Here is a 10963-nt window from a genome sequence, read left to right as displayed (position 1 = left end):
TCAGAAAGAATTTTAATAACTATGGTAAGTATTCTGAAATATAAAACTAATAATTAATTTTAAATGTTATTGAGCTCATTAATATAAAAAAGTTATTAATCATACAAATTAGAGAATTTATATTTTGAGTCTTGGTTATTTTTTATACATAGGTAAATTTAACAAGGTACTGTTCTAAAATAGATTAAATTAAGGTGAAGAAATAACAACAATTCAAATTTTCCATTGTACAATATTAAGAAGATAATTGGATATTAAAGTTAATTTTTAAACTAATGTTAAAATTGATATTAGAAACTTAAAAACATAAAAACGTTAACTAAATTTTTTTTAATTAGTAACAATATTCTAATTTAAAAAATATTAATGTATAAATTAATATGTTAGATAAAAGAAATAATTTTGATTTGTAATTGCTGTCTACTAACTCGAACTAAGGCACTAGGTTGTACATTCTACTGATTTGAAAACATCAAAATTTCATTTAATGTTAGCTTCAGTAGGAAGTTGAGCATTTATTAGATTGTGTTATTTAAATTGTCTACCATTATTAAACTTAGTTTTTTTCTACCTACTTAACCTCTTAAAATTATTAATTATAATTTTTTTTAATATTTGCAAGCGTCTACCGAACATTTAACGCACAGATAACAGATATATATTAAATATGCAATTAACATCCAACTCGATGGAAAAAGTTAATCGTTGACAATTTACGATAATTAAATATAAAAGAGTAGTAGTGCACTAACTCCCCTAGAGGAGTTACGTTCCTTAGCTTTCAACTTTTATTATCATACAAATTGTTTAAAATTAAATTTAAAATTAAAATTTTTGGCCGACCCCAAATAGTTGGTATTAAGGCGAGGAAAAAGAAGATACAAAATGTTTAAAAGTACTTATATAACACATTTAAATATTTATTTAAAACCTTAGGAAATTTTTTCTAGTCTTGGCTAGTCATGGTTGTGTATTAATAAATAAATATTTACTATAATAAAAATAATTTTATTGGTATAAGAAAATTTTCGTAATAATATGATACCAAATTTATTATGCTAATTCAGTCTCCACCAAAACAAAATTGATTTCTGTATCATAATTAGGTATATTTTATTTCCCATAAAATTACAGAATATACGTTCTTCAATTTTAAAATTGTATTCTTGCCTAAATTATTTTAATTATATTATAAGCTCAAAGTACTACTTAAAGTAACTTTTTGATGTAATTTACACACTTATATATGCAGATATCCAATCATTACTTATTTGAATTATACTTATGAATTGTTTTATTGATTTAAGACAGCATTTATAATATTGTTATTGGCGATAAATCACCTTAAACTGTCATTCGTATTAATATCCATTAGGATATTCAAAGTAGTAAATTGTTAAGTTAAAAAAATTTATTGTGATTATAATTTTGCTTTAAATTTTGTTATTAAAGTTGAGTAATTATTACAATTATTACTTTATAATGCTTGCTAATTTATAAATGAATTAGGAGGAATTATTATTGATTTAATTGTAATTTTATACATTTAATGCGGTATTAATATAATGTAATATATTATTATAAACCATTTTTCATATATTTATATGAAAAAATTGCTTTAAAAATTTAATCCTTTAAAAATAATTTATATTACAAAAACTGTAACATAGTATAAATTTTAGTTTGCAATTACAAAATGATAGTAAAAAAATGTGTTGGTTTTCCCTTTACAATAGAGTCAATCCATGCCAAATTTAAATGACACTGTTCAAGTTAATCCCTTTAAGTAATATTAACAAATAAAGTTATAGTGTGATTTCCATAGAGCTCACCAGTTTTCTATCGCAATGGAAAAGTATAATGGCCTCAGCTATGAGTTTAGACATTACACGACAATTACCTTCCAATTATTTAGCATTTGTTTTAATTGTTCAATAAAACTATAACAGTTGAAACGTTAACAACTGCTAAATATTACTTTCAAAAAGCATAATTATTGAAGAAAACTGTATATTTAAGTTATTCCTTTATTTACAAATTTTGATCAAAATAAACCACCTTCGTTAAAATTCAACCTTCACATTTAAGAAAATACTATTGTTCAAATTTGAACGTATTTGCTTATAACCAGAAGATCAACGTTCTTTAAATTAAGTATATTATTCGTTATTTGTATTTATAAATCAATTATAAGTAAGCCCTATAAATTGAACATTGACCTCATAATGGTCGTAAACGTTGGAAAATCATTTAAATGACACTGTTCAAGTTAATCCCTTTAAGTAATATTAACAAATAAAGTTATAGTTTTAAATAAATTTCTAGTTTAAAACTGAAAAAAACGCTATTTATATTAAACTACTAAATATTGCTTAGACTAATAAATTTCAAGTAATGAAATTTATTTAACATTATTATCATTCTGTCATTTTGTCTATATTTCATATGTGTATAATTTAACAATTTATTTTATTAATAAAAATAAACCTTTTAATAATCGATAATAACGAGTTTAACATGTTTAATGTATAATAAATTGAAAACTTTAATTATTTATTTTTGATACAAGTAAATCGATCGCTTTTTATTTACGGATTTAGAGGGTTTAATGATTTTAAGGTCAATAATTGTTTTGAGAATTACACGTGTTTTGAGAAATTAAAAAATAAATATGCAAACTAGCAACTGGCATTATAATTCCATTATATTTTCCTCTGATTTATTCATCATTATAATTGAATTTTATAAAATTTGAATTTGGGGTATTTTAGATACAATTTTTATAACTAAAGATGTTGAAATTGTTATACTATCGACAGAGATTTAGTTATAAATTTATTTATAAGGAATAGTTTCAGTATATAACCCCTTTGGAATTATTCGTATGAAGGTTTTGAATCCTCACACGCTCTTACTTACTCCGATAACGATCAAAACATTCAGAGTTTCAAACATTTAAAAAAAAAAAAAACTTTAAAAATGATAGGATTTAATTATTATTATTATTATTATTATTATTATTATTATTATTATCATCATTATTATTATTATTATTATTATCATTATCATCATTATCATTATTATATTATTATTATTACTATTATTAGAATTATCATTATCTTTATCATTATCATTATTATTATTATTATTATTATTATTACTATTATTAAAATTATCATTATCTTTATCATTATCATTATCATTATCATTATTATTATTATAACTATTATCAGCTTTATCATTATTATACTTACTATTATATAAATATCATATTTTTTTTTTTTCTATGATCTTCCCATTTTTATGGCTATTTTAATGTAAAAAAAGTTAAAAATAGCTAGATCGTTAAAAAACACACAGATTATTCAATTTCAACTCAATCGAAGTAATTTGATTATATAAAATTTTATAAAACGGTTTGTTATATAAAATATAAAATTAGTGATTACATGGAAAATAATAATGTTTCTGTTTAAGAAAAGTAACAAAATGTATCAAAATTAAAAAGATAAAATACCCACCTCAGAAGTACAACAAAACACCTAATATGGGATTTAAATTGTATAAAAGTATTCCCGGGAATAGGGAAAATCACAGATTTTTATCAATTAATAACAATAACATAAGAAGTCTTAAGATATCATTAACTGACATTTATAAAGACACAATATTCTAACTTCTAGAAAAACCATGATTATTTATTAAAATATTTTACAAAATTATCATAATAATTTTATTTATTTATTTTTTATTTTCCAACTAAAATAATGAATTGAATATTTATAACCGTGTCTAATAATTATATTGAATTATAATATATTACATTTACAAAAAATGTGGTTTGAAAACAACAAAAAACTATCATTAAATTATTTGATTTTTACTGATTTTCTAATGCTAAATTTTACATGTTACACATTTTTCTAAAACTTCAAATTTTTATGGTGTATAAAACAGATATATATCTACAAAATTAAAAATTTTTTTGGAAATTAGGTCCCCCATCACAGATATTGCACTTAGAATACACGTATTTTTATAAAATTTCTAACTTTGTCGTAAATCCTGTCGTAACTCAAAAATATAAAAAAATATTAAATGAAAAAGAGGTCAGAATAATAATAGTTGTTGGAATTAAAAAAAATGTGAGTGAGAGTTACTTTTGATTCAGGGTGTATTTCGAGGGTCATAAAATAACAATGTAAATTTTCTTATGGATTTAAAAAGTCTTACCTGGTAAATTCTCTGGTTCTTATAATATCCTTAATTATGATATTGGTGAAAATGATAAATAAAATACACAAGTTCAGATTTTTAGTTCACAAATTGACACATAAAATTTCGACAATGACGATCACGACGTTCGCACAACTTAATATGGAGCACGATAAAAACAGCGTAATGCGGACCACAAAAAGAACAGCCCAATACGGAGCACGAAATGAACAGCCAGGAGCAAGGGTTTGTTCTGGCTTTTTATAATACTTTTTTACCCCCAAAAATCGTCACTGTCGAATTTTTAGTTTAATTGTTTATTGATAAATAAGCATAAAACACAGAGATCAATACAGTTGAATAGAACATGAATTATTTTGACATTTACATATGTAACATTAACATGTTTTTTTATAAGTAAGACGAAAATTAATACAATGCATTTAACTATTAATAGTAAAATAACAAAGATGACAAAAATAATATATAGATTTTCTTTTGGTGAGTGAGGATTTTAAAAGTAATTATTAAATGATTTATGACCGAACCGCATACACTACAATGTAGCCAAACAGTGTGAATTTTTTGACTATTTCTCTTAAATGTTTATCTAAGTTTTGTTCGAAAAAGATCATGTCTTTGTAAGAATATAATGTATAATGAAACAAGTTAAAATGTACCATTTCTATGGATAGAAGTGGTGACTATTTGAAATGAAAAAAGAATATTATAATAAATACTAAAAAAATAGCATTGTTGAGTACATGAACAGGGTATTTTAGTGTTGTCCCGTATAAATAATAGTGACGATTATATTACGACATCCGCCCTGATTTTTTTAAATGCTGTGTCCTCACAACTGAAATACAATAGCGGATTAGAAAGGTGAGATGAAAGTTAATGTTATATGGTAAAAATTGTTATAAGGAACATGTCTAAATATTATAAATGTATTTCTGTTTGAAATGATATGTCAGAGAGCATAGTATGTACTCGTTATGATCGAAGGAAAAAAATAAATGAATATTATGCTTAAATATAAATAGNGGAAAAAAATAAATGAATATTATGCTTAAATATAAATAGTAGTAAATATTGAATAAGTAAAAATTTAAATCATGAGTAAAATGATAATAATAATGTGTGAATATAGTATAATATAATAGTGATTCTTTGATAATAATAATGTGATTATGATATTATATAATAGTAAGTATAATAATGAAAATGCTGATAATAATAATAATAATAATGATTATCATTATCATTATCATTAATATTATTATTATCATTATTACTATTATTAGAATTATCATTATCTTTATCATTATCATTATCATTATTATTATTATAACTATTAACAGCATTATCATTATCATTATTATTATTATTATTATTACTATTATCAGCATTATCATTTTCATTATTATTATTATTACTATTATCAGCATTATCATTATCATTATTATTATTATTACCATTATCAGCAATATCATTATTATACTTATTATTATATAATATCATAATCACATTATTATTATCAAAGAATCACTATTATATTATACTATGATAATGATAATGAATATATAAGAGATATAGTTAATAATTAATTAATAATGAGTAATTTGGATAAATATCCATTTTTAATTATTGTTATAAAAATGACAAATATGAGTAAATATTTTATATTAGTGAATAATAATGCATAGTATATTAATAAATGATACAAAATACATATAATAAATAGTGTTATAATCTAATATTCAATATGATATTTATTTGTTCAGTGATTATTATGATAAAGTATGTGTGTAAGTACAAAAATTATTGTAGTGTTTTGAGTTGTGTGATTTGATAGTAGTTTATAATGTTATTAGTAGTGTCGTATTTTTACAACACGTTATTAATTCTTATCTTTTTAGTTTCGATGCGAAGCTGAGAAGGTAATAATTTTACCATGATGTGTTTTTTGTTTTTTTTAATGTCTTTTGCCACTTTTTCTCAGCTCTCACTGGACCGATTTCTTTCAACAATACGTCAAAAGATCACAAATCGTATTTAGTTGAAGACATTACCCTTTTTTTTTTTTCCCATACATCCGGCATAATGTGGACCACCCTGGAACTACCGCGAGGTATTGCTTCAGGGCAGCCCACGCCGTCTATAATTCACACCACCACGTTGTGAATCAGCCCGAAATTAATCAAGAGCTGATTCACAACGTGGTGTGGCCTCCCGCGTTAGACGGATCCCAAAAGGTGGGATCCGTTGTCCGGGTTGTACCCCGTGGAGTTGGGGTCAGGACATGATCTTTTTCGAACAAAACTTAGATAAACATTTAAGAGAAATAGTCAAAAAATTCACACTGTTTGGCTACATTGTAGTGTATGCGGTTCGGTCATAAATCATTTAATAATTACTTTTAAAATCCTCACTCACCAAAAGAAAATCTATATATTATTTTTGTCATCTTTGTTATTTTACTATTAATAGTTAAATGCATTGTATTAATTTTCGTCTTACTTATAAAAAAACATGTTAATGTTACATATGTAAATGTCAAAATAATTCATGTTCTATTCAACTGTATTGATCTCTGTGTTTTATGCTTATTTATCAATAAACAATTATACTAAAAATTCGACAGTGACGATTTTTGGGGGTAAAAAAGTATTATAAAAAGCCAGAACAAACCCTTGCTCCTGGCTGTTCATTTCGTGCTCCGTATTGGGCTGTTCTTTTTGTGGTCCGCATTACGCTGTTTTTATCGTGCTCCATATTAAGTTGTGCGAACGTCGTGATCGTCATTGTCGAAATTTTATGTGTCAATTTGTGAACTAAAAATCTGAACTTGTGTATTTTATTTATCATTTTCACCAATATCATAATTAAGGATATTATAAGAACCAGAGAATTTACCAGGTAAGACTTTTTAAATCCATAAGAAAATTTACATTGTTATTTTATGACCCTCGAAATACACCCTGAATCAAAAGTAACTCTCACTCACATTTTTTTTAATTCCAACAACTATTATTATTCTGACCTCTTTTTCATTTAATATTTTTTTATATTTTTGAGTTACGACAGGATTTACGACAAAGTTAGAAATTTTATAAAAATACGTGTATTCTAAGTGCAATATCTGTGATGGGGGACCTAATTTCCAAAAAAATTTTTAATTTTGTAGATATATATCTGTTTTATACACCATAAAAATTTGAAGTTTTAGAAAAATGTGTAACATGTAAAATTTAGCATTAGAAAATCAGTAAAAATCAAATAATTTAATGATAGTTTTTTGTTGTTTTCAAACCACATTTTTTGTAAATGTAATATATTATAATTCAATATAATTATTAGACACGGTTATAAATATTCAATTCATTATTTTAGTTGGAAAATAAAAAATAAATAAATAAAATTATTATGATAATTTTGTAAAATATTTTAATAAATAATCATGGTTTTTCTAGAAGTTAGAATATTGTGTCTTTATAAATGTCAGTTAATGATATCTTAAGACTTCTTATGTTATTGTTATTAATTGATAAAAATCTGTGATTTTCCCTATTCCCGGGAATACTTTTATACAATTTAAATCCCATATTAGGTGTTTTGTTGTACTTCTGAGGTGGGTATTTTATCTTTTTAATTTTGATACATTTTGTTACTTTTCTTAAACAGAAACATTATTATTTTCCATGTAATCACTAATTTTATATTTTATATAACAAACCGTTTTATAAAATTTTATATAATCAAATTACTTCGATTGAGTTGAAATTGAATAATCTGTGTGTTTTTTAACGATCTAGCTATTTTTAACTTTTTTTACATTAAAATAGCCATAAAAATGGGAAGATCATAGAAAAAAAAAAAATATGATATTTATATAATAGTAAGTATAATAATGATAAAGCTGATAATAGTTATAATAATAATAATGATAATGATAATGATAATGATAAAGATAATGATAATTTTAATAATAGTAATAATAATAATAATAATAATAATGATAATGATAAAGATAATGATAATTCTAATAATAGTAATAATAATAATATAATAATGATAATGATGATAATGATAATAATAATAATAATAATAATGATGATAATAATAATAATAATAATAATAATAATAATAATAATAATTAAATCCTATCATTTTTAAAGTTTTTTTTTTTTTTAAATGTTTGAAACTCTGAATGTTTTGATCGTTATCGGAGTAAGTAAGAGCGTGTGAGGATTCAAAACCTTCATACGAATAATTCCAAAGGGGTTATATACTGAAACTATTCCTTATAAATAAATTTATAACTAAATCTCTGTCGATAGTATAACAATTTCAACATCTTTAGTTATAAAAATTGTATCTAAAATACCCCAAATTCAAATTTTATAAAATTCAATTATAATGATGAATAAATCAGAGGAAAATATAATGGAATTATAATGCCAGTTGCTAGTTTGCATATTTATTTTTTAATTTCTCAAAACACGTGTAATTCTCAAAACAATTATTGACCTTAAAATCATTAAACCCTCTAAATCCGTAAATAAAAAGCGATCGATTTACTTGTATCAAAAATAAATAATTAAAGTTTTCAATTTATTATACATTAAACATGTTAAACTCGTTATTATCGATTATTAAAAGGTTTATTTTTATTAATAAAATAAATTGTTAAATTATACACATATGAAATATAGACAAAATGACAGAATGATAATAATGTTAAATAAATTTCATTACTTGAAATTTATTAGTCTAAGCAATATTTAGTAGTTTAATATAAATAGCGTTTTTTTCAGTTTTAAACTAGAAATTTATTTAAAACTATAACTTTATTTGTTAATATTACTTAAAGGGATTAACTTGAACAGTGTCATTTAAATGATTTTCCAACGTTTACGACCATTATGAGGTCAATGTTCAATTTATAGGGCTTACTTATAATTGATTTATAAATACAAATAACGAATAATATACTTAATTTAAAGAACGTTGATCTTCTGGTTATAAGCAAATACGTTCAAATTTGAACAATAGTATTTTCTTAAATGTGAAGGTTGAATTTTAACGAAGGTGGTTTATTTTGATCAAAATTTGTAAATAAAGGAATAACTTAAATATACAGTTTTCTTCAATAATTATGCTTTTTGAAAGTAATATTTAGCAGTTGTTAACGTTTCAACTGTTATAGTTTTATTGAACAATTAAAACAAATGCTAAATAATTGGAAGGTAATTGTCGTGTAATGTCTAAACTCATAGCTGAGGCCATTATACTTTTCCATTGCGATAGAAAACTGGTGAGCTCTATGGAAATCACACTTTCAAAAATAATATCTTTTGTTCGCCAATTTCATTGCTATAAAACTATTGTAAGCATCACGTGCAGTGTAACATCATGGATTTTTACTACTTATTTACATATTAAAAATGTAAATAGTTCCAAATAAAAGTAGATGTGCACTCACGCACGAAAATGCGTATATACATGAAATGAACTCTCACTATATAATTGGTTAGCCTTGAAGAGCTTTTTGTTGCCTCTGGTCTATCAAATATTGANGAAGAGCTTTTTGTTGCCTCTGGTCTATCAAATATTGACAGACACGGTGACCAATAAAACGACGAGTGTGGCAATATTATTGTTTGTTCTCATACCTATTGTGTATTACATAAATACCGTTACAGAGTTTTTGTTCATTCAAGATCTTAGACCTGGACATTTGTGTTACCTGTTTGAGCCCGTTATTGGGTTAACGTATCATGGTGAATTCATAGTATTGCCTATAGATGACATTATTGTTGTTAATTATTCAATCAACACTATTTGGATGTATGGAAATCATCATCAAATTAATAACATCACAAGATAAACAAATCTAAATTAAATTGTTTAACATTTGATTGTGTATTTATATTAGACAATTATATGGCATAGTAGCAATTGTTAAGTAACAACTATCTATTAACAATCGATAGAATTTAATTAATTAGTAATTTAATAATAGACCTGTTCAAATTTTAGTTTACTTCTCTCATAGATCTTTATCAAGGAACTACCGTATTCATTTTTAGCACTATCCTTTATAACTTATAGGGGTGTCAGTGTTTTAACTTAAATATTTAATTATGATATAATTAAGAAAATGACGGGTTCATAACAACTTTTAAACAAATACTTCAAATGTTATTGACATTATTATACTTAGACACGAGGAGCAGTGCGACCGAGAAATTTTTAATGATATAAAATAGTTTTACCTGGACCTCTCCTCTAGTTTATATTTTAATATCGTCATAACTTTTGAAATACTGGTCCAAAAGTTGTAATTGACCCGTCATTTACTTAATTAGACAGTATTCTATTTTATAAACTGATTAGATAATATTTAACATGCATACTATGTATTTAAAAAAGTAAAGTGGATACCGCTATAAGATATAAGGGACTGTGCTTAAAAATGTATAATTTAATAATTAAAATTATATATGTAATTAAAAAAAAAACAAATTATTTTTTCAATATTGTATTTTTTTTTTGCAAGTAACTGACTAGTTTATTAACGTCGTACTCCCCGTTGATAGCACATTTTATTTCTAAAATGAAATGACAAAAGGTCTAAAATATAGACTTTTGTATACTTTAGCTTCGATGCGAAGCTAAGAAGGCATTAGTGTTACTATGATGTTTTTTTTTTTTTTTGTGTCTGTTACCACTTTTTCTTAGC

Source organism: Daktulosphaira vitifoliae, unplaced genomic scaffold (assembly GCF_025091365.1).
Source record: "Daktulosphaira vitifoliae isolate Bord-2020 unplaced genomic scaffold, ASM2509136v1 Scaffold_3, whole genome shotgun sequence".
Lineage (NCBI taxonomy): Eukaryota > Metazoa > Arthropoda > Insecta > Hemiptera > Phylloxeridae > Daktulosphaira > Daktulosphaira vitifoliae.
The sequence above is the reverse complement of the archived record's forward strand: the minus strand, read 5'-3'. Positions refer to the sequence as shown.